The sequence below is a fragment of the Ranitomeya variabilis genome, chromosome 2 (assembly GCF_051348905.1).
Source record: "Ranitomeya variabilis isolate aRanVar5 chromosome 2, aRanVar5.hap1, whole genome shotgun sequence".
Classification (NCBI taxonomy): domain Eukaryota; kingdom Metazoa; phylum Chordata; class Amphibia; order Anura; family Dendrobatidae; genus Ranitomeya; species Ranitomeya variabilis.
The window spans coordinates 371,354,348-371,381,821 of NC_135233.1; positions in this window are offsets into that span (position 1 = coordinate 371,354,348).

A 27,474-nucleotide genomic window follows, 5' to 3' on the forward strand; every position below is an offset into this window, starting at 1 on the left:
TCATGACTTATTGCTGCAGGAACCATTTGGGTGTAATGAGACGATGGGGCACTGCTCACTCAGTCCATACTGTTCATATGATGGTATTGTAAAGTTATTTTCAACTTCGATCTTCGGGAGCACAGCGCTCCCCTGCCTCTCCGGCTTCCTTCCTCCCGGGAGCAGTATGCTCCTGATGATTGACAGTTTGGACCAGTGACATGGTAGTGCCGCTCATCTGAACGGATTGATCTTTGCTGTACCTAAAAGAGACGGTTTTCCTCATCGGAGGAATGCCAGGGCAGTGAGGCTAGATGGATTGCTGGGTCTCATCAGCCTCAGAGCTGCATTTGTACTCCGTGTAGCCACGCTCCTTGCCTAGGTGACCAACCACTGCCCATAGACTCTAAGCAACAAGCAGTAAATTATAGGATTAGTAATCCCTCCGTTCTTGAGAACAGAGATCACAACAGTGGCATAAAATCGCCAAAACTGCTAATTTTTTTTTAGCAAAAATGTTACGTTTGTAGAAGTAACTTACCTGCCTGTACTACCCGGCTCAGAGCGGTCACCCACCACCGCTCATGTCTGCAATCCAGCTGCTGTACATCAACAAAGCCGCTCTTCTTATTCCGAGCTTCTCTGCCTGCAGGGCGTGACTGTCAACGTCATGCTGATTAACAGCCAATCCCCGACATAACGTCAACAGTCATGAACCATTGACATAGCTGAGTGGAAGAGTAGCCGATATCTGTTTTACATATATACAGTACAGAGCAAAAGTTTGGACACACCTTCTCATTTAAAGATTTTTCTGTATTTTCATGACTATGAAAATTGTAAATTCACACTGAAGGCATCAAAACTATGAAATAATACATGTGGAATTATATACTTGGAATTTGTATTATGGCAAGAAAAAAGCAGCTAAGTAAAGAAAAACGAGTGGCCATCATTACTTTAAGAAATGAAGGTCAGTCAGTCCGAAAAATTGGGCAAACATTGAAAGTGTCCCTAAGCGCAGTTGCAAAAACCATCAAGTGCTACAAAGAAACTGGCTCACATGAGGACCGCCCCAGGAAAGGAAGACCAAGAGTCACCTCTGCTTCTGAGGATAAGTTTATCTGAGTCACCAGCCTCCGAGTCACCAGCCTCAGAAATCGCAGGTTAACAGCAGCTCAGATTAGAGACCAGGTCAATGCCACACAGAGTTCTAGCAGCAGACACATCTCTACAACAACTGTTAGGGCTCATTTCCACTGGCGAGGAAAACGGACGAGTGCAATCCGATAAAAAATCAGATTGCACTCGGACCAATGTTATTCTATAGGTGTCTTTTCATTTGCGATTTTTTTTTCTGCCGAAATCGGACTGAGAAAAAAATCGCAGCATGCTGCGATTTGCTGCGAGTCTCGGACGAGACTCGCCAATGCAAGTCAATGGGTGCGAGAAAAAAAACGGACGGAATACGGACCATCCGTATTCCGTCCGTTTTTTACGGATACATCACCATTCTGTGGCCTAGAACACTGTCCATGGTCCTGTAAATGACTGCGTAAAAATAGTTGCAGAGAAATAAAACGGATTGCATACGGATGTCATACGGATGTAAAACGGATGGTGCGATTAAAAATCGCATTGCACTCGCATTACACTCGCATGACAATCGCATAGGCTACATCCGTTTTTTCGGTCCAGATTACGGACCGATTTGTCTCTCGCCAGTGGAAATGAGCCCTTAAGAGGAGACTTTGTGCAGCAGGCCTTCATGGTAAAATAGCTGCTAGGAAACCACTGCTAAGGACAGGCAACAAGCAGAAGAGACTTGTTTGGGCTAAAGAACACAAGGAATGGACATTAGACCAATGGAAATCTTTGCTTTGGTCTGAGGAGTCCAAATTTGAGATCTTTGTTTCCAAGCATCGTGTCTTTGTGCGACGCAGAAAAGGTGAACGGATGGACTCTACATGCCTGGTTCCCACCGTGAAGCATGGAGGAGGAGGTGTGATGGTGTGGGGGTGCTTTGCTGGTGACACTGTTGGGGATTTATTCAAAATTGAAGGCATACTGAGCCAGCATGGCTACCACAGCATCTTGCAGCGGCATGCTATTCCATCCGGTTTGCGTTTAGTTGGACCATCATTTATTTTTCAACAGGACAATGACCCCAAACACACCTCCAGGTTGTGTAAGGGCTATTTGACCAAGAAGGAGAGAGATGGGGTGCTACGCCAGATGACCTGGCTTCCACAGTCACCAGACCTGAACCCAATCGAGATGGTTTGGGGTGAGCTGGACCGCAGAATGAAGGCAAAAGGATCAACAAGTGCTAAGCATCTGTGAGAATGCCTTCAAGATTGTTGGAAGACCATTTCCGGTGACTACCTCTTGAAGCTCATCAAGAGAATGCCAAGAGTATGCAAAGCAGTCATCAAAGCAAAAGGTGGCTACTTTGAAGAACCTAGAAGATAAGACATATTTTCAGTTGTTTCACACTTTTTTGTTAAGTATATAATTCCACATGTGTTAATTCATAGTTCTGATGCCTTCACTGTGAATTTACAATTTTCATAGTCATGAAAATATGGAAAAATCTTTAAATGAGAAGGTGTGTCAAAACTTTTGCTCTGTACTGTATATGCAGCACCCCAGGGTCCTGGTCATTGCAGTAATATCATTCTCCTCTAGGGGGGATTTGGAGCGCCCCCCCCCCCCACGTTAAGGGCAATGGGGATCTCGGTACCGGGTCCTCCGGTTCGGGGGATGTCATGGTGGCCTGACCCGGTCCGTGGCCCTTAGAGGGGCATCCAATTAAAGGTGTAGTTTATCTGGTGTTCATGACGCCACCTGTGGAATTCGGTCAGGGTGACCGATGCTGCTAGGGGTACGCTGGGGTGATGGAATGGCAGCTAGATGGTATACCTTCCCACAGGTGAAGTATGTCCCCAGGGCTTCCCAGATGTGTAGATGGTGATAGTGTAGGGCGCGGTAAATAACGAGGACACAAAGGTTGCAGTCTCTTTACCTTTTACTGAAGACTTCAGCGTCCGCAGTCCAGAGTACCATTCACAGGGCAGGCAGAATCCGGCTGGTCCGAAGGCACATCCAGAGTTCCCTTATCCAGGTGGAAATCAGTAGCCTTCCTACTAGCGCCTGTGTGTTGTAGTACCTCCCTGCTGAGCACCACGGGATAGTCCTCACAACTTTCGTGGATGTTTCTGATCTTCTATCTCTCTGTCCCCTAGATGGTATGGATAGGACAACCCGTATGACGGGGTAGGCCTGGAGCTTATTTATAGGGACCCTAGAGACGCCCCTCTCCCACAATTTGCCTCCGTGTCTCCTAAGGTATTAAGGTCGAGCAACCAACTTGGAACTGACTTTCCTGCCAGTCTCTGAAGTAATGCGTAGAGCCTATTACTCCCTCGGTGTTCCGGCCACCGGCTACACGCCTCAGAAGGATGTTGCCGGTCTTAAGGCAAGACTCCTCCCGGTATTATCTCCTTGTGCTGTGATCTTGTTTCTCACTTCTCCACAATATACTTCACTTCTTGTCCTTTCTTAGGATGCTTCCGCAATGAGGTGCAGGCGCAGCTCTGTAACATTCTATCTCTTGCTATGTCTCTGTCAGGATCCCACCCCTGACAGGGACCCTCTGTCTGCAGCTCAGATGTTCCTCCTTCTCCCCCTGTCTGCCTGACAGGTCCTTTCTGGGTCAAACCCAGGTAGCTTCTGCCTGACTTCCTATCCAACCCACCAGTTTTACCCATGTGTGAGGAGTGCCCTAATAGATAGAAGCAAGGCTCCCCCTGGTGGACTGGAGTGTGAAGTGTAGTGTGTGACTTGTGATACCTGGCAAGGTGAACTCCTTTAGTACAATCAGACGTAATATCACTCCCCCTAGTGGAAGAGCGATACTACTGCAACGACCCGGACTCTGGGGCGCTGCAGAGTAATGTTACGTTTGGAGGCAATGAAGGAGATCTCTTTACCAGGTAACACAAACATACAACACATTTCATACTCCAGTCCACCAGGGGGAGCTATGCTCCTATTTAATAGGGTACTCTTCACACTTAGGCAAAATTGGTGGCCTGGAGAGGAAGTTAGGCAGTTGCTGTCTGAGCTTTGCACAGGTAGTTGGTCCCTGACAGGGGTGGGAGCCTGATAGAGGCCTAGACGGAAGGTCACAGAGCTGCACCTGCCCCACGTGCGGCAGTTCCTAAGAAAGGACACGAACAGAGAACTGTATTGTAGAGAGTGAGAAGAAGTCATAGCAAAGGAGTGGATACCAGAAGGAGTTCTGCCCTGCACAGGCTGCCTCCTTCTGAGGCGCAGGATCCCGGTAGCCGGAACACCGAGGGAGCAACAGTCCTTTATGCCTTGCTCCAGAGACCGGCAGGACAGCTAATTTCAAGTTACTGCTCCGCCCCACACCCAGGAGGCAAGGTGGCACCTGTTATGATCCTTAGTGGCTGAGGATCACAAATAGACCAGCAAGTGAATAAACTTGAGACAAGCTCTAGGGAGATGGTAACTGGACTGATCGCAAATCTGAACCTATCCAACACAACTAGAGGTAGCCTGTGAACGTGCCTAAAAAATTCCTAGACGTCTCAAGCCAGCCTGAGGAACTAGCTACCCCTAAAGAGAAAGAAAGACCTCGCTTGCCTCCAGAGAAATAATCCCCAAAGATATAGAAGCCCCCAACAAATATTAACGGTGAAGTAAGAAGAAGGCACATACATAGGGATGAAATCAGATTCAGCAAAAGAGGCCCACTAGTACTAGAAAGCAGAAAATAGAGCAGGGGTCTATGCGATCAATAAAAAACCCTTACAAAATATCCATCCTGAGATTTCAAGAACCCACGCACCAACTAACGGTGTGTGGGGAGAAACTCAGTCAACTAGAGCAACCAGCAAGCGAGGGAATACATTTTAGCAAGCTGGACAAGAAAACATGATAAACACTGCTGGTCAAAAAATAAGCAAACAAAACTTAGCTTGTCCTGGATGGACTGGGAGCAAGGTAGTCAGAAGGAAACTGAGTAGCACTGATTACATCGACAGCCGGCAACAAGTGGAAGTAAAACAGAGCTATATAGGAACCTCCCAGAGGATAACGAACCAGCTGATAGCCAGAGACCAGCAGGATAACAAACAAAGCCACCAGAGGGAGCCCAAAGCAAAAGTCACACCATACCACCAGTGACCACAAGAGGGAGCCTGAAAACAGACTTCACAACAGTACCCCCCCCTTGAGGAGGGGTCACCGAACCCTCATGAAAACCCCCAGGGCGATCAGGATGAGCCACATGGAAGGCACGAACCAAATTGGCCACATGAACATCAGAGGCGACAATCCAAGAATTATCCTCCTGACCATAGCCCTTCCACTTAATCAAATACTGGAGCTTCCGTCTAGAAATACGAGAATCCAAGATCTTCTCCACCACGTATTCCAATTCTCCCTCAACCAGGACCGGGGCAGGAGGCTCAACCGGAGGAACCACAGGTACCACATACCTCCGCAACAACGAGCGATGGAACACATTATGAATAGCAAATGATGCCGGGAGGTCCAGACAAAATGACACAGGGCCAAGGACTTCCAGAATCTTATAAGGACCGATAAACCGAGGCTTGAACTTAGGAGAGGAGACCTTCATAGGAACGAAGCGAGAAGACAACCACACCAAGTCCCCAACAAGTCGGGGACCCACACAGCCACGGCGGTTGGCAAAGAGCTGAGCCTTCTCTTGTGACAGCTTCAAATTGTCCACCACATGATTCCAAATCTGATGCAACCTATCCACCACAGCATCCACTCCAGGACAGTCAGAAGGCTCCACCTGACCCGAGGAAAAACGAGGATGAAACCCCGAATTACAAAAAAAAGGAGAAACCAAAGTAGCAGAACTAGCCCGATTATTAAGGGCAAACTCGGCCAACGGCAAAAAAGTAACCCAGTCGTCCTGATCAGCAGAAACAAAACATCTTAAATAAGTCTCCAAGGTCTGATTAGTTCGCTCGGTTTGGCCATTCGTCTGAGGATGGAAGGCCGACGAAAAAGACAAATCAATGCCCAACTTAGCACAAAAGGTCTGCCAAAATCTAGACACAAACTGGGATCCTCTGTCAGAAACAATGTTCTCAGGAATCCCGTGCAAACGAACCACATTTTGAAAAAACAGTGGAACCAACTAGGAGGAGGAAGGCAACTTAGGCAAGGGCACCAAATGGACCATCTTAGAAAAACGATCACACACCACCCAGATGACAGACATCCTCTGAGAGACAGGGAGATCTGAAATAAAATCCATGGAAATGTGCGTCCAAGGCCTCTTCGGGACAGGCAAAGGTAACAACAAACCACTGGCACGAGAACAGCAAGGCTTAGCCCGAGCACAAATTCCACAAGACTGCACAAAGGAATGCACATCCCGCGACAAGGAAGGCCACCAAAAAGACCTGGCCACCAAGTCTCTGGTACCAAATATTCCAGGATGGCCCGCCAACACCGAAGAATGAACCTCGGAGATGACTCTGTTGGTCCATCTATCCGGGACAAACAGTCTCTCCGGTGGACAGCGGTCAGGTCTATCCGCCTGAAACTCTTGCAGCACCCGTCGCAAATCTGGGGAGATGGCAGACAAAATCACCCCTTCTCTAAGGATACCAGCTGGCTCTGAATCTCCAGGAGAGTCAGGCATAAAACTCCTAGAAAGAGCATCCGCCTTCACATTCTTCGAACCAGGCAGGTACGAGACCACAAAATCAAAACGAGAGAAAAACAACGACCAACGAGCCTGTCTGGGATTCAGCCGCTTGGCCGACTCGAGATAAATCAAATTCTTGTGATCAGTCAAGACCACCACACGATGCTTAGCTCCCTCGAGCCAATGTCGCCACTCCTCAAATGCCCACTTCATAGCCAACAGCTCCCGATTACCGACATCATAATTCCGCTCGGCAGGCGAAAACTTTCTTGAAAAGAAAGCACATGGCTTCATCACAGAGCCATCGGAGCTTCTCTGCGACAAAACAGCCCCCGCTCCAATCTCGGAAGCATCAACCTCCACCTGGAAGTGAGACATCTGGCTGACATAAGACCGGAGCCGAAGAAAACCGACGCTTCAGCTCCCGAAAGGCCTCCACAGCCGCAGAAGACCAATTAGTCACATCAGAACCTTTCTTGGTCAAATCCGTCAAAGGCTTAACAACACCAGAAAAATTAGCTATGAAGCGACGGTAAAAATTAGCAAAACCCAAGAACTTCTGAAGACTCTTAACAGATGTAGGCTGCGTCCAGTCATGAATAGCCTGAACCTTGACTGGGTCCATCTCAATAGTAGAAGGAGAAAAAATGAAACCCAAAAAAGAAATCTTCTGGACTCCAAGAAGACATTTTGAGCCCTTCACAAATAAAGCATTGTCACGCAGGACCTGAAAGACCATCCTGACCTGCTTAACATGAGACTCCCAATCATCCGAAAAAAACAGAATATCATCCAGATACACAATCATAAACTTATCCAGATATTCACGAAAGATGTCGTGCATAAAGGACTGAAAGACTGAAGGAGCATTAGAAAGTCCAAAAGGCATCACCAAGTACTCAAAATGGCCTTCCGGCGTATTAAATGCAGTTTTCCATTCATCACCCTGTTTTATACGCACAAGGTTATACGCACCACGAAGATCTATCTTGGTGAACCAACTAGATCCCCTAATGCGAACAAACAAATCAGTTAACAATGGCAAAGGATACTGAAATTTGACCGTGCTTTTATTCAAAAGGCGATAATCAATACAAGGTCTCAGGGAACCATCCTTTTTAGCCACAAAAAAGAATCCTGCACCAAGAGGGGATGAGGATGGGCGAATATGTCCCTTCTCCAAAGACTCCTTTATATAACTCCGCATGGCAGCATGCTCCGGCACAGATAAATTGAAAAGTCGTCCCTTAGGAAACTTACTACCAGGAATCAAATCTATAACACAATCACAATCCCTATGAGGAGGTAGAGAATTGAGTTTGGGCTCCTCAAATACATCCTGGTAGTCTGACAAAAACGTAGGGACCTCAGAAGGAGTGGACGAAGCAATTGACACCACAGGAGCGTCACCATGAATTCCCTGACAACCCCAACTTGACACAGACATAGCTTTCCAATCCAGGACTGGATTATGAGTCTGCAACCATGGTAGACCCAACACGACAACATCATGCAAATTATGCAGTACAAGAAAACGAATCACCTCCTGATGAACAGGAGTCATGCACATGGTCACTTGTGTCCAGTACTGAGGTCTATTCGTAGCCAATGGTGTAGAATCAATTCCCCTTAGTGGAATAGGGAATTTCAAAGGCTCCAAATCAAAACCACAGCGCCTGGCAAACGACCAATCCATCAGACTCAGGGCAGCACCTGAATCTACAAAAGCATTAACCGGGTAAGATGACAGGGAACAAATCAGGGTAACAGACAAAATGAACTTAGGCTGTAAAGTACCAATGGTGACAGATTTATCAACCTTTTTCTTGCGCTTAGAGCATGCTGAGATAACATGAGCTGAGTCACCACAGTAAAAGCACAACCCATTTTGCCGTCTATAATTTTGCCGTTCACTTCTGGTCAGAATTCTGTCACATTGCATAAATTCAGGTGTCTGTTCAGAAGACACCGCCAAATGGTGCACAGATTTGCGCTCCCGCAAATGCCGATCAATCTGAATGGCCAGAGTCATTGACTCATTCAGACCTGCAGGCGTAGGGAACCCCACCATGACATTCTTAATGGCTTCAGAAAGACCTTCTCTGAAATTTGCAGCCAGGGCACACTCATTCCACTGAGTAAGCACCGACCATTTCCGAAATTTCTGGCAGTACACCTCTGCTTCATCTTGCCCCTGCGAGAGGGCCAATAACGCTTTTTCAGCCTGGTTCTCAAGATTAGGTTCCTCATAGAGCAATCCAAGGGCCAGAAAAAACGCATCCACACTGAGCAATGCAGGATCCCCTGGCGCCAATGCGAAAGCCCAATCTTGAGGGTCACCCCGCAAAAAAGAAATTATAATTTTAACTTGCTGAACGGAATCACCAGAGGAACGAGATTTCAAAGAAAGATATAATTTACAATTGTTCTTAAAATTCAGGAACCTAGATCTATCTCCAGAAAACAACTCCGGAATAGGTATTCTAGGCTCTGACATAGGACTGTGAACAACAAAATCCTGAATACTTTGAACCCTAGCAGCAAGATGATCCAGACTGGAGGCCAAGTTCTGGACATCCATGTCAGCAGCTGAACTCAGAGCCACACCAAGATTAAGAGGAGGAGAGAAGCTAGCACAGCAGCTAGACACAGGGCAACAAAAAAAAAAAAAAAAATTCTCAAGGCTTCTTTTCTCCTGCTTCTGCCATGCAATTAACACTTTATGGCCGGCTGTACTGTTATGATCCTTAGTATCTGAGGATCACAAATAGACCAGCAAGTGAATAAACTTGAGACAAGCTCTAGGGAGATGGTAACTGGACTGATCGCAAATCTGAACCTATCCAACACAACTAGAGGTAGCCTGTGAACGTGCCTAAAAAATTCCTAGACGTCTCGAGCCAGCTTGAGGATCTAGCTACCCCTAAAGAGAAAGAAAGACCTCGCTTGCCTCCAGAGAAATAATCCCCAAAGCTATAGAAGCCCCCAACAAATATTAACGGTGAAGTAAGAAGAAGGCACATACATAGGGATGAAATCAGATTCAGCAAAAGAGGCCCACTAGTACTAGAAAGCAGAAAATAGAGCAGGGGTCTATGCGATCAATAAAAAGCCCTTACAAAATATCCATCCTGAGATTTCAAGAACCCACGCACCAACTAACGGTGTGTGGGGAGAAACTCAGTCCACTAGAGCAACCAGCAAGCGAGGGAATACATTTTAGCAAGCTGGACAAGAAAACATGATAAACACTGCTGGTCAAAAAATAAGCAAACAAAACTTAGCTTGTCCTGGATGGACTGGGAGCAAGGTAGTCAGAAGGAAACTGAGTAGCACTGATTACATCGACAGCCAGCAACAAGTGGAAGTAAAACAGAGCTATATAGGAACCTCCCAGAGGATAACGAACCAGCTGATAGCCAGAGACCAGCAGGATAACAAACAAAGCCACCAGAGGGAGCCCAAAGCAAAAGTCACACCATACCACCAGTGACCACAAGAGGGAGCCTGAAAACAGAGTTCACAACAGGCACCCACGAGAGGCCGGTGCATGATAGAGTCCCTGTAAAAAGCCTCAAGCCACCGGTCATACGGGTTGTCCTATCCATCTGGGGGACAGGGAGAGAGACATAACATCTACAACATCTGTGAGGACCTTATGAGAGGCTTAGCAGTAAGGTACAACAACACCCAGGCGCTAAAGGCTACTGATTTCCACCTGGATAAGGGGACTCTGGATTTGCCTCCAAACCGGCTGGACTCTGCTTGCCCTGTGATCTGGTGCTATGGACTGTGGATGCTGAAGCCTTCAGTAAAAGGTAAAGAGACTGCAACCTTGTGTCCTCATTCTTCACTGCGCCTCACACCATGCACCATCTACACACTGGGAAGCCCTGGGGACATACTTCACCTGTGGGACGGTGTTGTGAACTATAGTTCTTGGCTCCCTCTTGTGGTCTTTAGCGGTATGGCACTTGGAGTGTCTTTCCCCAGGTTGGCACTCACCTGCTTCGTTGGCCTGGGTGTGCCTATATAAACTTCCTGGATACTCTGTATTGTGCCTGGATTCGTTGTTATCAGACCTAGTCTGTTTTCTCCTGTCTCCTGGTCTCCTGATTTTGCAAGATAAGCTAAGTCCTGCTTTCTTATTTTTGTGCATTTGAATTTCCCTTATTTTGTTCCAGCTTTGTTTAAAATGTGATTCCTGATTTTGCTGGAAGCGCTAGGGGGGCTGTTATTCTCCCTCCACACCGTTAGTCGGTGCGGGGGTTCTTGGATATTCAGCGTGGATATTTTGTAGGGTTTTTTGCTGACCGTATAAGTCATCTTTCTATTTTCTGCTATTAGTCAGTGGGCCTCTCTTTGCTAAATCTAGTTCATTCTTACGTTTGTCATTTCTTCTTACCTCACCGTTATTATTTGTTGGGGGCTTGTATTATAACTTTGGGGTCTTTTCTCTTGAGGCAAGAGAGGTCTTATTTTCTCTGAAAGGGTTAGTTAGTTCTCCGGCTGGCGCGAGACGTCTAGAACCAACGTAGGTACGTTCCCCGGCTACTGCTAGCTGTTTGTGCTAGGATCAGGTATACGGTCAGCCAAGTTACCACTTCCCTATGAGCTGTTTTTTTGTGTTTGCAGACTTAGCTGGTACTCCTGAGATCCTCTGCCATTAGGATCATAACAGTAATCCAGGCCAAAAGGTGCATTGCTGAAGCGGGACTATAAGAAAAGAAGTCTGAGGTTTTGTTTTGGTTTTTTTTCTTCCTCCCCTTTATCTCTGAGTGGCTTGAAGCTCTGCTGCAGACATGAATGTTCAGACTCTGATTACTAGTGTGGATCAGCTTGCTGCACGTGTGCAGGGCATTCAGGATTTTGTTATTAGCAGTCCTATGTCAGAACCTAAGATACCTATTCCTGAGCTGTTCTCTGGAGATCGATTTAAATTTGGGAATTTTAGGAATAATTGTAAATTGTTTCTATCTTTGAGACCTCGTTCGTCTGGAGACTCAGCTCAACAAGTTAAAATTGTTATCTCCTTCTTGCGTGGCGACCCTCAGGATTGGGCTTTCTCATTGGCGCCAGGAGATCCGGCATTGGCAAATATTGATGCGTTTTTTCTGGCGCTCGGATTGCTTTATGAGGAGCCCAATCTTGAAATACAGGCAGAAAAAGCATTGCTGGCTATCTCTCAGGGCCAGAATGAAGCTGAGGTGTACTGCCAAAAAGTTCGGAAATGGTCCGTGCTTACTCAATGGAATGAGTGTGCTCTGGCCGCAAATTTCAGAAATGGCCTTTCTGAAGCCATTAAGAATGTGATGGTGGGTTTCCCCATTCCTACAAGTCTGAATGATTCTATGGCTCTGGCCATCCAGGTTGATCGGCATTTGCGGGAGCGCAAAACTGCTAATCCTCTGGCAGTGTTGTCTGAACGGACACCTGACTCAATGCAATGTGATAGAATCCTGACTAGAACCGAACGGCAAAATCATAGGCGTCAGAATGGGTTGTGTTTTTACTGTGGTGATTCTACACATGTTATCTCGGCATGCTCTAAACGGCCATCAAAGGTTGTTAGTCCTGTCGCCATTGGTAATTTGCAGCCTAAGTTCATTTTGTCTGTGACTTTGATTTGCTCATTATCTTCCTACCCTGTTATGGCATTTGTGGATTCAGGTGCTGCCCTGAGTCTTATGGATTTATCATTTGCCAAGCGCTGTGGTTTTGTCCTAGAGCCTTTAGAAAATCCTATTCCTCTTAGAAGAATTGATGCTACGCCATTGGCGGAGAATAAACCGCAGTATTGGACACAAGTGACCATGTGCATGTCTCCTGAACATCGGGAGGTGATTCGTTTTCTTGTTTTGCATAAAATGCAGGATTTGGTCGTTCTGGGTCTGCCATGGTTACAGACCCATAATCCAGTTTTGGATTGGAAGGCAATGTCCGTGTCAAGTTGGGGTTGTCAGGGAATTCATTGCGATTCCTCGTCGGTGTCTATTGCTTCTTCTATTCCTTCTGAAGTCCCTGAGTATTTGTTGGACTATCAGGATGTATTCAGTGAGTCCAGGTCCAGTGCCCTTCCTCCTCATAGGGACTGTGACTGCGCTATAGATTTGATTCCTGGTAGTAAATTTCCTAAGGGACGACTATTTAATCTGTCTGTACCTGAGCATGCCGCGATGCGTGCTTATATTAAGGAGTCTTTGGAGAAGGGACATATTCGTCCATCCTCTTCCCCTCTTGGTGCGGGATTCTTTTTTGTGGCCAAGAAAGACGGCTCTTTGAGACCGTGTATAGACTATCGGCTTTTGAATAAAATCACTGTCAAATTTCAGTATCCTTTGCCACTATTGTCGGACTTGTTTGCCCGGATTAAGGGTGCCAAGTGGTTCACCAAGATAGATCTTCGCGGTGCGTACAACCTTGTGCGCATTAAGCAGGGAGATGAATGGAAAACTGCGTTCAATACGCCCGAAGGTCATTTTGAGTACTTGGTGATGCCTTTTGGGCTTTCTAATGCCCCCTCAGTGTTTCAGTCCTTTATGCATGACATTTTTCGGAAGTATCTGGATAAATTTATGATTGTTTATCTGGATGATATTCTGGTTTTCTCTGATGATTGGGATTCTCATGTAAAGCAGGTCAGGATGGTGTTTCAGGTTTTGCGTGATAATGCTTTGTTTGTGAAGGGCTCAAAGTGTCTCTTTGGAGTGCAGAAGGTTTCCTTTTTGGGTTTTATTTTCACCCCTTCTACTGTGGAGATGGACCCAGTCAAGGTCCGAGCTATTCATGATTGGACTCAACCCACGTCCGTTAAGAGTCTTCAGAAGTTCTTGGGTTTTGCTAATTTCTACCGTCGTTTTATTGCTAATTTTTCTAGCATTGTAAAACCTTTGACGGATATGACCAAGAAAGGTTCTGATGTTGCTAATTGGGCTCCTGCGGCCGTGGAGGCTTTCCGGGAGCTGAAGCGCCGGTTTACTTCGGCGCCTGTTTTGTGCCAGCCTGATGTCTCACTTCCCTTTCAGGTTGAAGTAGACGCTTCTGAGATCGGTGCAGGGGCTGTTTTGTCGCAGAAAGGCTCTGGTTGCTCTGTGATGAGACCATGTGCTTTTTTTTCTAGGAAGTTTTCGCCTGCTGAGCGGAACTATGATGTTGGTAATCGGGAGTTGTTGGCTATGAAGTGGGCATTTGAGGAGTGGCGTCATTGGCTCAAGGGAGCTAAGCATCGTGTGGTGATCTTGACTGATCATAAAAATCTGATGTACCTCGAGTCCGCTAAACGCCTGAATCCTAGACAGGCTCGTTGGTCGTTGTTTTTCTCCCGTTTTGACTTTGTGGTCTCGTACCTGCCTGGTTCAAAGAATGTGAAGGCTGATGCTCTTTCTAGGAGTTTTGTGCCTGACTCTCCTGGAGTCGCAGAGCCAGCGGGTATTCTTAAAGAGGGAGTAATCTTGTCGGCCATTTCTCCTGATTTGCGACGTGTGTTGCAGAGATTTCAGGCTGGTAGACCTGACTCTTGCCCACCTGACAGACTGTTTGTTCCTGATAAATGGACCAGTAGAGTTATTTCCGAGGTTCATTCCTCAGTGTTGGCAGGGCATCCTGGGATTTTTGGTACCAGAGATTGGGTGGCTAGGTCCTTTTGGTGGCCGTCCCTGTCGCGGGATGTGCGATCTTTTGTGCAGTCCTGTGGGATTTGTGCTCGGGCTAAGCCTTGCTGTTCTCGTGCCAGCGGGTTACTTTTGCCCTTGCCCGTCCCGAAGAGGCCTTGGACGCACATTTCCATGGATTTCATTTCAGATCTTCCGGTGTCTCAAGGAATGTCTGTCATCTGGGTGGTCTGTGATCGTTTTTCCAAGATGGTCCATTTGGTGCCCTTGCCTAAGTTGCCTTCCTCTTCCGATTTGGTTCCTTTGTTCTTTCAGAATGTGGTTCGTTTGCACGGCATTCCTGAGAATATCGTGTCTGACAGAGGATCCCAGTTTGTGTCCAGATTCTGGCGATCCTTTTGTGCTAGGATGGGCATCGATTTGTCATTTTCATCTGCCTTTCATCCTCAGACTAATGGCCAAACGGAGCGAACTAATCAGACGCTGGAGGCTTATTTGAGATGTTTTGTTTCTGCGGATCAGGATGATTGGGTTACTTTCTTGCCACTGGCTGAGTTTGCCCTTAATAATCGGGCAAGTTCCGCTACTTTGGTTTCGCCATTTTTCTGCAACTCTGGTTTTCATCCGCGGTTTTCCTCGGGTCATGTTGAACCTTCTGACTGTCCTGGGGTGGATTCCGTGGTGGATAGGTTGCAGCGGATTTGGAATCTTGTGGTGGACAACTTGAAGTTGTCACAGGAGAAGGCTCAGCGCTTTGCCAACCACCGCCGCGGTGTGGGTCCCCGACTTCGTGTTGGGGATTTGGTTTGGTTGTCTTCTCGGTATGTCCCTCTGAAGGTTTCCTCTCCTAAGTTTAAGCCTCGCTTTATTGGTCCTTATAAAATTTTGGAAGTCCTTAATCCGGTGTCGTTTCGTTTGGATCTTCCGGTGTCATTTGCCATTCACAATGTGTTCCATAGGTCTTTGTTACGGCGGTACGTGGTGCCTATGGTTCCTGCTGTTGAACCTCCTGCTCCGGTGTTGGTCGAGGGCGAGTTGGAGTATGTGGTGGAGAAGATCTTGGACTCTCGTCTCTCTAGACGGAGGCTTCAGTATCTGGTCAAATGGAAGGGCTATGGTCAGGAGGACAATTCCTGGGTGGTCGCCTCTGATGTTCATGCGGCCGATTTGGTTCGTGCCTTTCACGCTGCTCATCCTGTGTTATGACCCCAATGGCGAGGGTCTCAGAGGAACGTGGAAGTCTGCAAGATACAAAAATCCAGCTCATAGGGCAGTGGTAACTGGGTTGACCATATATCTACTCCTAACGCCAACACTAGAAGTAGCCGGGGATCATTCCTACGTTGATTCTAGATGACACGCGCCAGCCGGAGAATCTAACTACCCCTAGTAGAAGAAAACAAAGACCTCTCTTGCCTCCAGAGATAGGGACCCCAAAGCAGGATAGAAGCCCCCCACAAATAATAACGGTGAGGTAAGAGGAAATGACAAACACAGAAATGAACCAGGTTTAGCACAGAGAGGCCCGCTTACTAATAGCAGAATAAAGAAAGGTAACTTATATGGTCAACAAAAACCCTATCAAAATCCACACTGGAAATTCAAGAACCCCCGAACCGTCTAACGGTCCGGGGGGAGAACACCAGCCCCCTAGAGCTTCCAGCAAAGATCAGGATACAGATTTGGAGCAAGCTGGACAAAAATACAAAACAAAACAAATAGCAAAAAGCAAAATAGCAGACTTAGCTGATATAACCGGAACCAGGATCAGTAGACAAGAGCACAGCAGATTAGCTCTGATAACTACGTTGCCAGGCATTGAACTGAAGGTCCGGGGAGCTTATATAGCAACACCCCTAACTAACGACCCAGGTGCGGATAAAAGGAATGACAGAAAAACCAGAGTCAAAAAACTAGTAACCACTAGAGGGAGCCAAAAAGCAAATTCACAACAGTACCCCCCCCTTAGTGAGGGGTCACCGAACCCTCACCACGACCACCAGGGCGATCAGGATGAGCGGCATGAAAGGCACGAACTAAATCGGCCGCATGAACATCAGAGGCGACCACCCAGGAATTATCCTCCTGACCATAGCCCTTCCACTTGACCAGGTACTGAAGCCTCCGCCTGGAGAGGCGAGAATCCAAGATCTTCTCCACCACGTACTCCAACTCGCCCTCAACCAACACCGGAGCAGGCGGCTCAGCAGAAGGAACTACAGGCACAACGTACCGCCGCAACAAGGACCTATGAAATACATTGTGAATAGCAAACGACACAGGAAGATCCAGACGAAAAGATACAGGATTAAGGATTTCCAATATCTTGTAAGGACCAATGAAGCGAGGTTTAAATTTTGGAGAGGAGACCTTCATAGGAACAAAGCGAGAAGAAAGCCACACCAAATCCCCAACGCGTAGTCGGGGACCCACACCGCGGCGGCGGTTGGCAAAGCGCTGAGCCCTCTCCTGTGACAACTTCAAGTTGTCCACCACATGATTCCAGATCCGCTGCAACCTATCCACCACAGAATCCACCCCAGGACAGTCAGAAGGCTCCACATGACCCGAAGAAAAGCGAGGATGGAAACCAGAGTTGCAGAAAAAAGGCGAAACCAAGGTGGCGGAACTAGCCCGATTATTAAGGGCAAACTCAGCCAACGGCAAGAATGTCACCCAATCGTCCTGATCAGCAGAGACAAAGCACCTCAAATAAGCCTCCAAAGTCTGATTAGTTCGCTCCGTCTGTCCATTAGTCTGAGGATGGAAAGCAGACGAAAACGACAAATCAATGCCCATCCTACTACAAAAGGATCGCCAGAACCTAGAAACGAACTGGGATCCTCTGTCTGACACAATATTCTCAGGGATGCCGTGCAAACGAACCACGTTCTGGAAAAACACAGGAACCAGATCGGAAGAGGAAGGCAGCTTAGGCAAAGGAACCAAATGGACCATCTTGGAGAAGCGATCACATATCACCCAGATGACAGACATGCCCTGAGACACCGGAAGATCAGAAATGAAATCCATGGAGATATGTGTCCAAGGTCTCTTCGGGACAGGCAAGGGCAAGAGCAACCCGCTGGCACGAGAACAGCAAGGCTTAGCTCGAGCACAAGTCCCACAGGACTGCACAAATGACCGCACATCCCTTGACAAGGAAGGCCACCAAAAGGACCTGGCCACCAGATCTCTGGTGCCAAAAATTCCCGGGTGACCTGCCAACACCGAGGAATGAACCTCGGAAATGACTCTGCTGGTCCACTTATCCGGGACAAACAGTCTGTCAGGTGGACAAGACTCAGGCCTATCAGCCTGAAATCTCTGCAACACACGTCGCAGATCCGGAGAAATAGCTGACAAGATAACTCCATCCTTAAGAATACCAACAGGATCAGCGACTCCAGGAGCATCAGGCACAAAGCTCCTAGAAAGAGCATCGGCCTTCACATTCTTTGAACCTGGTAAATACGAGACAACAAAATCAAAGCGGGAGAAAAACAATGACCAGCGGGCCTGTCTCGGATTAAGGCGTTTAGCAGACTCGAGATACATCAGATTTTTGTGATCAGTCAAGACCACCACACGATGCTTTGCACCCTCGAGCCAATGACGCCACTCCTCAAATGCCCATTTCATGGCCAACAACTCCCGATTGCCCACATCATAATTTCGCTCGGCAGGCGAAAATTTCCTAGAGAAAAAGGCACAAGGTTTCATAACAGAGCAACCAGGGCCTCTCTGCGACAAAACGGCCCCTGCTCCAATCTCTGAAGCATCCACCTCAACCTGAAAGGGAAGTGAGACATCGGGCTGGCACAAAACAGGCGCCGAAGTAAACCGGCGTTTCAACTCCTGGAAAGCCTCCACGGCAGCAGGAGCCCAGTTAGCTACATCGGAGCCCTTGTTGGTCATATCCGTCAAAGGTTTCACAATGCTAGAAAAATTAGCGATAAAACGACGGTAGAAGTTAGCAAAACCCAAGAACTTCTGAAGACTCTTAACTGACGAGGGCTGAGTCCAATCAAGAATAGCTCGGACCTTGACTGGGTCCATCTCCACAGCAGAAGGGGAAAAAATGAACCCCAAAAAGGGAACCTTCTGTACACCAAAGAGACACTTTGAGCCCTTGACAAACAAAGAATTTTCACGCAAAATTTTAAAGACCAACCTGACCTGCTCCACATGCGAGTCCCAATTATCAGAAAAAACCAAAATATCATCCAGATAAACTATCAAAAATTTATCCAGATACTTCCGGAAAATGTCATGCATAAAGGACTGAAAAACTGAAGGCGCATTGGAGAGCCCAAAAGGCATCACCAAGTACTCAAAATGACCTTCGGGCGTATTGAATGCGGTTTTCCATTCATCACCTTGCTTAATGCGCACAAGGTTGTACGCACCACGAAGGTCTATCTTGGTGAACCACTTGGCACCTTTAATCCGGGCAAACAAGTCAGACAACAGCGGCAAAGGATACTGAAATTTGACAGTGATCTTATTTAAAAGCCGATAATCAATACAAGGCCTCAAAGATCCGTCCTTTTTAGCCACAAAAAAGAATCCCGCCCCAAGAGGGGAAGAAGAAGGACGAATATGTCCTTTCTCCAGAGACTCCTTGATATACGAACGCATAGCGGTATGTTCAGGTACCGACAGATTAAACAGTCTTCCCTTAGGAAATTTACTGCCTGGGATCAAATCTATAGCACAGTCACAGTCCCTATGAGGAGGCAATGCACTGGACCTGGACTCGCTAAAGACATCCTGATAATCAGACAAATACTCCGGAACTTCCGAAGGCGTAGAAGAAGCAATAGACACAGGCAAGGAATCCCCATGAATACCACGACAGCCCCAACTTGACACTGACATAGCCTTCCAGTCCAGGACGGGATTATGGGTCTGTAACCATGGCAGCCCTAAAACAACTAAATCATGCATTTTATGTAAAACAAGAAAACGTATCACCTCGCGGTGTTCAGGAGTCATGCACATGGTAACCTGTGTCCAATACTGCGGTTTATTTGCTGCCAATGGCGTAGCATCAATACCCCTAAGAGGAATAGGATTTTCTAATGGTTCAAGAATAAAACCACAGTGCTTAGCAAATGACAGATCCATAAGACTCAGGGCAGCACCTGAATCTACAAACGCCATGACAGGATAAGATGACAGTGAGCAAATCAAAGTTACAGACAGAATAAATTTAGGTTGCAAATTACCAACGGTGACAGGACTAACAACCTTAGCTATACGTTTAGAGCATGCTGAGATAACATGTGTAGAATCACCACAGTAGTAGCACAAGCCATTCCGGCGTCTATGAATTTTCTGCTCATTTCTAGTCAGGATTCTATCACATTGCATCAAATCAGGTGTCTGTTCAGACAACACCATGAGGGAATTTGCGGTTTTGCGCTCCCGCAACCGCCGGTCAATTTGAATAGCCAGTGCCATAGTATCATTCAGACCTGTGGGAATGGGAAAACCCACCATAACATTCTTAATAGTATCAGAAAGGCCATTTCTAAAATTTGCGGCCAGTGCACACTCGTTCCAATGTGTCAGCACGGACCATTTCCGAAATTTTTGGCAATACACTTCAGCCTCATCCTGGCCCTGAGACATAGCCAGCAAGGCCTTTTGTGCCTGAATCTCAAGATTGGGTTCCTCATAAAGTAAACCGAGCGCCAGAAAAAACGCATCAATATCAGCCAATGCCGGATCTCCTGGCGCCAGCGAAAAAGCCCAATCTTGAGGGTCGCTGTTATGACCCCAATGACGAGGGTCTCAGAGGAACGTGGAAGTCTGCAGAATACAAAAATCCAGCTCATAGGGCAGTGGTAACTGGGTTGACCATATATCTACTCCTAACGCCAACACTAGAAGTAGCCGGGGATCATTCCTACGTTGGTTCTAGATGACACGCTCCAGCCGGAGAATCTAGCTACCCCTAGTAGAGGAAAATAAAAGACCTTTCTTGCCTCCAGAGAAGGGGACCCCAAAGCTGGATAGAAGCCCCCCACAAATAATAACGGTGAGGTAAGAGGAAATGACAAACACAGAAATGAACCAGGTTTAGCACAGAGAGGCCCGCTTACTGATAGCAGAATAAAGAAAGGTAACTTATATGGTCAACAAAAACCCTGTCAAAATCCACACTGGAAATTCAAGAACCCCCGAACCGTCTAACGGTCCGGGGGGAGAACACCAGCCCCCTAGAGCTTCCAGCAAAGGTCAGGATATAGATTTGGAACAAGCTGGACAAAAATACAAAAACCAAAACATATAGCAAAAGCAAAATGCAGACTTAGCTGATATAACTGGAACCAGGATCAGTAGACAAGAGCACAGCAGACTAGCTCTGATAACTACGTTGCCAGGCATTGAACTGAAGGTCCAAGGAGCTTATATAGCAACACCCCTAACTAACGACCCAGGTGCGGATAAAAGGGATGACAGAAAAACCAGAGTCCAAAAAACTAGTAACCACTAGAGGGAGCAAAAAGCGAATTCACAACAGTACCCCCCCCTTAGTGAGGGGTCACCGAACCCTCACCACGACCACCAGGGCGATCAGGATGAGCGGCATGAAAGGCACGAACTAAATCGGCCGCATGAACATCAGAGGCGACCAACCAGGAATTATCCTCCTGACCATAGCCCTTCCACTTGACCAAGTACTGAAGCCTCCGCCTGGAGAGGCGAGAATCCAAGATCTTCTCCACCACGTACTCCAACTCGCCCTCAACCAACACCGGAGCAGGAGGCTCAGCAGAAGGAACTACAGGCACAATGTACCGCCGCAACAAGGACCTATGAAATACATTGTGAATAGCAAACGACACAGGAAGATCCAGACGAAAAGACACAGGATTAAGGATTTCCAATATCTTGTAAGGCCCAATAAAACGAGGTTTAAATTTGGGAGAGGAGACCTTCATAGGAACAAAGCGGGAAGAAAGCCATACCAAATCCCCAACACGTAGTCGGGGACCCACACCGCGGCGGCGGTTGGCAAAGCGCTGAGCCCTCTCCTGTGACAACTTCAAGTTGTCCACCACATGATTCCAGATCCGCTGCAACCTATCCACCACAGAATCCACCCCAGGACAGTCAGAAGGCTCCACATGACCCGAAGAAAAGCGAGGATGGAAACCAGAGTTGCAGAAAAAAGGCGAAACCAAGGTGGCGGAACTAGCCCGATTATTAAGGGCAAACTCAGCCAACGGCAAGAATGTCACCCAATCGTCCTGATCAGCAGAGACAAAACACCTCAAATAAGCCTCCAAAGTCTGATTGGTTCGCTCCGTCTGTCCATTAGTCTGAGGATGGAAAGCAGACGAAAACGACAAATCAATGCCCATCCTACTACAAAAGGATCGCCAGAACCTGGAAACGAACTGGGATCCTCTGTCTGACACAATATTCTCAGGGATGCCGTGCAAACGAACCACGTTCTGGAAAAACACAGGAACCAGATCGGAAGAGGAAGGCAGCTTAGGCAAAGGAACCAAATGGACCATCTTGGAGAAGCGATCACATATCACCCAGATAACGGACATGCCCTGAGATAGCGGAAGATCAGAAATGAAATCCATGGAGATATGTGTCCAAGGTCTCTTCGGAACAGGCAAGGGCAAGAGCAAACCGCTGGCACGAGAACAGCAAGGCTTAGCTCGAGCACAAGTCCCACAGGACTGCACAAATGACCGCACATCCCTTGACAAGGAAGGCCACCAAAAGGACCTGGCCACCAGATCTCTGGTGCCAAAAATTCCCGGGTGACCTGCCAACACCGAGGAGTGAACCTCGGAAATGACTCTGCTGGTCCACCTATCCGGGACAAACAGTCTGTCAGGTGGACAAGACTCAGGCCTATCAGCCTGAAATCTCTGCAACACACGTCGCAGATCAGGAGAAATAGCTGACAATATAACTCCATCTTTAAGAATACCAACAGGATCAGCGACTCCAGGAGCATCAGGCACAAAGCTCCTAGAAAGAGCATCGGCCTTCACATTCTTTGAACCTGGTAAATACGAGACAACAAAATCAAAGCGGGAGAAAAACAATGACCAGCGGGCCTGTCTCGGATTAAGGCGTTTAGCAGACTCGAGATACATCAGATTTTTGTGATCAGTCAAGACCACCACACGATGCTTAGCACCCTCGAGCCAATGACGCCACTCCTCAAATGCCCATTTCATGGCCAACAACTCCCGATTGCCCACATCATAATTTCGCTCGGCAGGCGAAAACTTCCTAGAGAAAAAGGCACAAGGTTTCATAACAGAGCAACCAGGGCCTCTCTGCGACAAAACGGCCCCTGCTCCAATCTCTGAAGCATCCACCTCAACCTGAAAGGGAAGTGAGACATCGGGCTGGCACAAAACAGGCGCCGAAGTAAACCGGCGTTTCAACTCCTGGAAAGCCTCCACGGCAGCAGGAGCCCAGTTAGCTACATCGGAGCCCTTCTTGGTCATATCCGTCAAAGGTTTCACAATGCTAGAAAAATTAGCGATAAAACGACGGTAGAAGTTAGCGAAACCCAAGAACTTCTGAAGACTCTTAACTGACGAGGGCTGAGTCCAATCAAGAATAGCTCGGACCTTGACTGGGTCCATCTCCACAGCAGAAGGGGAAAAAATGAACCCCAAAAAGGGAACCTTCTGTACACCAAAGAGACACTTTGAGCCCTTGACAAACAAAGAATTTTCACGCAAAATTTTAAAGACCAACCTGACCTGCTCCACATGCGAGTCCCAATTATCAGAAAAAACCAAAATATCATCCAGATAAACAATCAAAAATTTATCCAGATACTTCCGGAAAATGTCATGCATAAAGGACTGAAAAACTGAAGGCGCATTGGAGAGCCCAAAAGGCATCACCAAGTACTCAAAATGACCTTCGGGCGTATTGAATGCGGTTTTCCATTCATCACCTTGCTTAATGCGCACAAGGTTGTACGCACCACGAAGGTCTATCTTGGTGAACCACTTGGCACCTTTAATCCGGGCAAACAAGTCAGACAACAGCGGTAAAGGATACTGAAATTTGACAGTGATCTTATTTAAAAGCCGATAATCAATACAAGGTCTCAAAGATCCGTCCTTTTTTGCCACAAAAAAGAATCCAGCACCAAGAGGGGAAGAAGACGGACGAATATGTCCTTTCTCCAGAGACTCCTTGATATATGAACGCATAGCGGTATGTTCAGGTACCGACAGATTAAACAGTCTTCCCTTAGGAAACTTACTGCCCGGGATCAAATCTATAGCACAGTCACAGTCCCTATGAGGAGGCAGTGCACTGGACTCAGACTCATTGAAAACATCCTGATAATCAGACAAATACTCCGGAACTTCCGAAGGCGTAGAAGAAGCAATAGACACAGGCAGGGAATCCCCATGAATACCACGACAGCCCCAACTAGAGACTGACATAGCCTTCCAGTCCAGGACTGGATTATGGGTCTGTAACCATGGCAGCCCTAAAACAACCAAATCATGCATTTTATGTAAAACCAGGAAACGTATCACCTCGCGGTGTTCAGGAGTCATGCACATGGTAACCTGTGTCCAATACTGCGGTTTATTTGCTGCCAATGGCGTAGCATCAATTCCCCTAAGAGGAATAGGATTTTCTAATGGTTCAAGAGTAAAACCACAGTGCTTAGCAAATGACAGATCCATAAGACTCAGGGCAGCACCTGAATCTACAAACGCCATGACAGGATAAGACGACAGTGAGCAAATCAAAGTTACAGACAGAATAAATTTAGGTTGCAAATTACCAACGGTGACAGGACTAACAACCTTAGCTATACGTTTAGAGCATGCTGAGATAACATGTGTAGAATCACCACAGTAGTAGCACAAGCCATTCCGGCGTCTATGAATTTTCCGCTCATTTCTAGTCAGGATTCTATCACATTGCATTAAATCAGGTGTCTGTTCAGACAACACCATGAGGGAATTTGCGGTTTTTCTATCACATTGCACAGAATTAGGTGTCTGTTCAGACAACACCATGAGGGAATTTGCGGTTTTGCGCTCCCGCAACCGCCGGTCAATTTGAATAGCTAGTGCCATAGTATCATTCAGACCTGTGGGAATGGGAAAACCCACCATAACATTCTTAATGGCTTCAGAAAGGCCATTTCTGAAATTAGCGGCCAGTGCACACTCGTTCCAATGTGTCAGCACGGACCATTTCCGAAATTTTTGGCAATACACTTCAGCCTCGTCCTGCCCCTGAGACATAGCCAGCAAGGCCTTTTCTGCCTGAATCTCAAGATTGGGTTCCTCATAAAGTAAACCGAGCGCCAGAAAAAACGCATCAATATCAGCCAATGCCGGATCTCCTGGCGCCAGCGAAAAAGCCCAATCCTGAGGGTCGCCCCGTAAGAACGAAATAACAATTTTTACTTGCTGAGCAGAGTCTCCAGATGAACAGGGTCTCAGGGACAAAAACAATTTACAATTATTCACGAAATTCCTAAACTTAAACCTGTCTCCGGAAAACAGTTCAGGAATCGGTATTTTAGGTTCTGACCTAGGATTTCTGATAACATAGTCTTGTATGCCCTGCACACGAGTAGCCAGCTGGTCCACACTTGTAATCAAGGTCTGGACATTCATGTCTGCAGCAAGCATAGCCACTCTGAGGTAAAGGGGAAGAAGAAAGAAAAAAAAAAAAAAAACTCAGATCTTCTTTCTTATAATCCCTCTTCTGCAATGCATTAAACATTTAATACTGGCCTGGCAAACTGTTATGACCCCAATGGCGAGGGTCTCAGAGGAACGTGGAAGTCTGCAGAATACAAAAATCCAGCTCATAGGGCAGTGGTAACTGGGTTGACCATATATCTACTCCTAACGCCAACACTAGAAGTAGCCGGGGATCATTCCTACGTTGGTTCTAGATGACACGCTCCAGCCGGAGAATCTAGCTACCCCTAGTAGAGGAAAATAAAAGACCTTTCTTGCCTCCAGAGAAGGGGACCCCAAAGCTGGATAGAAGCCCCCCACAAATAATAACGGTGAGGTAAGAGGAAATGACAAACACAGAAATGAACCAGGTTTAGCACAGAGAGGCCCGCTTACTGATAGCAGAATAAAGAAAGGTAACTTATATGGTCAACAAAAACCCTGTCAAAATCCACACTGGAAATTCAAGAACCCCCGAACCGTCTAACGGTCCGGGGGGAGAACACCAGCCCCCTAGAGCTTCCAGCAAAGGTCAGGATATAGATTTGGAACAAGCTGGACAAAAATACAAAAACCAAAACATATAGCAAAAGCAAAATGCAGACTTAGCTGATATAACTGGAACCAGGATCAGTAGACAAGAGCACAGCAGACTAGCTCTGATAACTACGTTGCCAGGCATTGAACTGAAGGTCCAAGGAGCTTATATAGCAACACCCCTAACTAACGACCCAGGTGCGGATAAAAGGGATGACAGAAAAACCAGAGTCCAAAAAACTAGTAACCACTAGAGGGAGCAAAAAGCGAATTTACAACAGGTCGCCCCGTAAGAACGAAATAACAATTTTTACTTGCTGAGCGGAGTCTCCAGATGAACAGGGTCTCAGGGACAAAAACAATTTGCAATTATTCTTAAAATTCCTAAACTTAAACCTGTCTCCGGAAAACAGTTCAGGAATCGGTATCTTAGGTTCTGACCTAGGACTTCTGATAACATAGTCTTGTAAGCCCTGCACACGAGTAGCCAGCTGGTCCACACTTGTAATCAAGGTCTGGACATTCATGTCTGCAGCAAGCTTAAGCCACTCTGAGGTAAAGGGGAAGGAGAGAAAAAAAAAAAAATGAGAGAGGAGAAAAAAAAACTCAGAATCTTCTTTCTTATAATCCCTCTTCTGCAATGCATCAAACATTCAATACTGGCCTGGCAAACTGTTATGACCCCAATGGCGAGGGTCTCAGAGGAACGTGGAAGTCTGCAAGATACAAAAATCCAGCTCATAGGGCAGTGGTAACTGGGTTGACCATATATCTACTCCGAGTCCTAACGCCAACACTAGAAGTAGCCGGGGATCATTCCTACGTTGATTCTAGATGACACGCGCCAGCCGGAGAATCTAACTACCCCTAGTAGAAGAAAAAAAAGACCTCTCTTGCCTCCAGAGATAGGGACCCCAAAGCAGGATAGAAGCCCCCCACAAATAATAACGGTGAGGTAAGAGGAAATGACAAACACAGAAATGAACCAGGTTTAGCACAGAGAGGCCCGCTTACTAATAGCAGAATAAAGAAAGGTAACTTATATGGTCAACAAAAACCCTATCAAAATCCACACTGGAAATTCAAGAACCCCCGAACCGTCTAACGGTCCGGGGGGAGAACACCAGCCCCCTAGAGCTTCCAGCAAAGATCAGGATACAGATTTGGAGCAAGCTGGACAAAAATACAAAACAAAACAAATAGCAAAAAGCAAAATAGCAGACTTAGCTGATATAACCGGAACCAGGATCAGTAGACAAGAGCACAGCAGATTAGCTCTGATAACTACGTTGCCAGGCATTGAACTGAAGGTCCAGGGAGCTTATATAGCAACACCCCTAACTAACGACCCAGGTGCGGATAAAAGGAATGACAGAAAAACCAGAGTCAAAAAACTAGTAACCACTAGAGGGAGCCAAAAAGCAAATTCACAACATCCTGATCGCCCTGGTGGTCTTTGTGAGGGTTCGGTGACCCCTCCTTAAAGGGGGGGTACTGTTGTGAACTATAGTTCTTGGCTCCCTCTTGTGGTCTTTAGCGGTATGGCACTTGGAGTGTCTTTCCCCAGGTTGGCACTCACCTGCTTCGTTGGCCTGGGTGTGCCTATATAAACTTCCTGGATACTCTGTATTGTGCCTGGATTCGTTGTTATCAGACCTAGTCTGTTTTCTCCTGTCTCCTGGTCTCCTGATTTTGCAAGATAAGCTAAGTCCTGCTTTCTTATTTTTGTGCATTTGAATTTCCCTTATTTTGTTCCAGCTTTGTTTAAAATGTGATTCCTGATTTTGCTGGAAGCGCTAGGGGGGCTGTTATTCTCCCTCCACACCGTTAGTCGGTGCGGGGGTTCTTGGATATTCAGCGTGGATATTTTGTAGGGTTTTTTGCTGACCGTATAAGTCATCTT